Genomic DNA, 3,893 nt, shown 5'->3' with positions numbered 1-3,893 from the left:
CATGCATTTGATAGACAAGTACAATAAAAGACAAACAGTTAATACGATTCGAAGAGTTGGAAATAACAAAAGAGAAACAACAAAGTAGAAGTCTCGAAAGGCAAAAGTCTAAAAAGCAACAACACAAGTCCTCCGGGACTCAAAAGAAACAACAAGCAAAAAAGACTAAGCTTCCCGATCACTCTCGCGATCGTTGAGGACGGAGAGCTCCGAAGCCCTGACGCTTGACTCACGAGCAGCCGGAGAAACATACACTTCGTCTGATCTCGGGACGATCTCTGGATCAGCCAAAGGACCTTCGAGAAGAGGCGTCGGGTCTTCGCGCCGCTCTTCGATCGGATGAGTAGGCGGAACGTGAAGACTCACTGCAGTCTCCGGATCGATCAAGCAGGCGTTGGACCCATACGGATCGAGACTCGCCAAGATTCGAGCATCCACAAACTGAGAGTCCAATACGAGTGTGAGACCTTCCTCGGGTATCTCGCCCACCCTAAGCTTCTCGGCTTCCTCCTCGTACTTCTTCTCTTGCTCGGCGAATATCTCGATAGTAGCTTGCGAGATGTCGCTTCCAGCCCTCTTCAAAGCCTCAAGGCATTTCCTGGTTCCGAAGGCTTGGCTATGAAGCAACCGGGCCTCCTCATAGGGACCTCGTCGCTCTTCTCGGGAGCAAACCCTAGCGAAGCGACGATTAGCTTTCGCAGCCATCTTGGCCTCAACTCTTCCTCTTTCCCTCGTCACTTCCAGGATCCTGGAATCTCTAAGGCGCCTCATCTCTCTTTCATGAGACGCAGCGAGCGAAACCTTCTCGCTCTCAAGTTTGGCGTTCTTCCGCTCGAGCTCACGAACGACTCCTCGGGATACCTCCAACTCGGCTTTGAGCTCATCTCTTCGAGCAATGATGCGAGCAACCATCCCATTAAGCCTCTCGACGTCAGCCCTCGATGCATTCAGCTGGCGAGCAGAAGCTTCCTCTTTCTCCGCATGCTCCTTCTTAGCCAGCTCGAGTTCGCCCAAATCTCCCTTCAGGGCAGCGTTGTACTTATCGATCACGACGTTCGTCGCGCTATCCCCCTAAACAAACGAGGAGATGAAAATTGTAAGAAAAAGTTAAAGAACGAAACAAAAAAAAGAGAGGAGAAGGGACCGAGCCATTTACCAGCAGCTTGGCCCTCGCGGCTTCCTCGTATTCACCCCCAAAGATGAGGTCCTTCACAGTGGGCAAAGGTTTCACCCTCCCCCTTAATTGGCGAAGGAACTCTCCACACTTCTCGGAAACGTACACTAGAGGGGCCGGTCCCTCATAGTGGAAAGAAACCTTGTCTGGAAAGTTGACTCCGGGCACCCTCCTCAAGATAACGGAGCTGCGAGAAGAAGTGCCGATCTGAGCAACCCCTTCCCCAATGGGAACCGAAGTTCCCTCGCGAGAAGACGCCAGAATAGGAGATCGCGCCTCATCGCCAACCTCGTCGTTACGTCTCCTGATCAAAAGCAGCGACTCTCCGCTGTCTTCTTCAGAACCGTCCGGACGGGCGGCGTTAAGAGGAATTTCAGATTCCTCCCCTTCACCAACTTCCGCCGCGTCGTCCCGTTCTCCCGAGATTTCAGCCTCAGAAGCCTCCTCTCCGGGTTGAAGCTCTTCTTCTTGAACATCACCTCCCTCAATCTCAGTCGGTTCTTCGAGGTTCCCCGACTGCTCATCAACGGGCTTCTTTGTCCTCTTCTTCTTCTTCTTCTTCTTCTTCTTCTTCTTCTGGGGTTCACCAGAAGGAGGAACGTCGCTCGCCTCCTCGGCGCTCCCCTCGACTCCCGAGCCGCCCCTCTTCCTTTTTTTACCCTTCCCCGCGTTTCTAGCGCAAGAAGGGGGAACCTCATCAGTTCGAGGAACCGTCGTCGAGGGTCCTTCCTCGCTGGCCAGTCCCAGCTGGGCGGCTAACATCGCGCTCAAATCGGGAAGAGTTCCCATCCTCTTTGCTTCAGAAACTTGCTTCTGGATGTCTAGTCGGTTGGTGCGAATAGGAAGAACGGTCGGAAGATCAGATCTCCACTCTCCTGAAAACATAAGGCAGAAAGGTCAGGACGCGACAAATAAACTTTGCGATCAAAAAAATAACCAGAAACGGCGAGAGAACGCACTTCGAGCGATCCGGTCCTTAAGCTCGCGAATCTTCTCGACGGTAATCTCGGACCAACGGTAGATCCGAAGCAAAGCAACGGCTCGAACGCTCTTCAGGAAATCCTCAGGATAGACTGGAGACGTGGGATGGCCAACTGCGAGCACAACAAAAAGAAAGTTTCGTTAAGATCAACAAAATCAGACGTAGCTCTCGACAAGATATTCTACCACAAGAACGGTTCCATAGGACCCGATAGTCTTCTCGAGGAGGCTCCTCGAAAGCCGAGTCGTCGGACTTAATGAAGAAGTAGGAGCGCTGCCAATTCTGCGTTTTGTTTGGATGACCGGCGCACACGTTGCAGTTTGGTCGCATCTTTACCGAGTAGGTTCCGTCCTTCATATCGGTAATCGAGGTCATCTCTTCGAACGACCTGACGCTCATCGGCATGTCAATCTCCTCCGCTAGAACTGGTAGAGTGACGGCTAGCCGCAGCGAGCCGTTCAGTAACTGACTAATCGCGACATCTCGCCGCCTGGCGTACGCGGTGATCAGTCGCGGGATGGGGAACCAACAGAGAGTGTCATCCTGGAAATAAGACTCGTATACTGTTTGGTACCCGATCGGAGGAGACCAAGGCCTTTGCTCCTTTGTAGGAATGAGGAAGGTCACGCCTGTAGCGTTCTTGGCCCGAAGAACCCTCTTCACGCTCCTCAGGGTCGACTTAGTCTCTTCCACACCGTCCCAATCTTGACCAGCCACGAAAGCATGGCACAATAAGTCAGGATTTAGTCGTGGAAGCTCCTCGAAAATCCCTTCGGGATAGAAGGTCGTCGGAAACAACTCGGCTTCAGAATCGTCGTCTTCCGAAGGATCGTCTTCCACTGTGCGAGCCCTCAAGGTAATCGAGTCAACGGGCACCGCCCCGCTCTGTCCGTCTCTCGCACACTCCGTCGCATCCCTCACAGTGACGTTCTCGCTCCCTTCCCTCGCAAGCCTTGTAGCATCTGCGACCAAAAGCCTCTGGGAGCGAGACAAATCGACTGTGTCCATCATCGCCCGGTGATGAGTCGACTCGAGATCCCCGATACAACCTCCGTCAGGAACCCTTGCCGGAGCTGATGCCGCCGCAACTGATTTCCCCTTTTGCTGCCTCGATAACCCCTGAGCCGACGACATGGTAGAACAAGGCGGCGAAGAACGCGTCGAATGAAGGCTATAACACTTAGAGAGATAAAAGAAGGAGAGAGAGAAAATACCTTTGATCGCGGAGGAAACTTGAAGAAATGAGAGGGGATCTGCGTATTTATAAGGAAGAGAGAGGGGGAACTCGAGGCATCATCATTAGGTTTATTCGGGCCTAGATGGGCCTCGAAACTCTCCCTAAAAATCCAGCGGACCCTCGCGACGTTTCGACTTCTCGGCGCATTTAAAAGAGAAAAAAGGGGGGGGGTATTCGAGGTGTCGTCATTAAGTCTAAACGGGCCTAAATGGGCCTCGAAACTCTCCCAAATGTCCAGCGGACCCTCGCGACGGTTCAGCTTCTCGTCTAAATCGGATGTCGGTCCTCTTAAAATCAGAATAAACCAACGGTTAATCTAGATATGTCAGTCGGGATCAGAATATCCGCGACTAATCGACCTTAAGCGGAAATATTCCAGAATCCTCCCTGCGACACAACGATCAAAAGGAGCGATAAAGCCTCTACTGCTTGCTTCCGAGAGAACGACGCTGGGCGACTCATCGACCAACCGCTCCAACCTTCCGACAGGCCTCCTATTC

The 3,893-nt window shown here is 52.6% G+C and overlaps 1 pseudogene; it reads left to right on the top strand.

Moving 5' to 3' along the window:
• The window catches only part of LOC106331026, a 22,861-nt pseudogene that overhangs the window by 14,883 nt on the left and 4,085 nt on the right, over positions 1 to 3,893 (top strand).

Source organism: Brassica oleracea, chromosome C3 (genome assembly GCF_000695525.1).
Source record: "Brassica oleracea var. oleracea cultivar TO1000 chromosome C3, BOL, whole genome shotgun sequence".
Taxonomy (NCBI): domain Eukaryota; kingdom Viridiplantae; phylum Streptophyta; class Magnoliopsida; order Brassicales; family Brassicaceae; genus Brassica; species Brassica oleracea.
The sequence above is the reverse complement of the archived record's forward strand: the minus strand, read 5'-3'. Positions and strand labels throughout refer to the sequence as shown.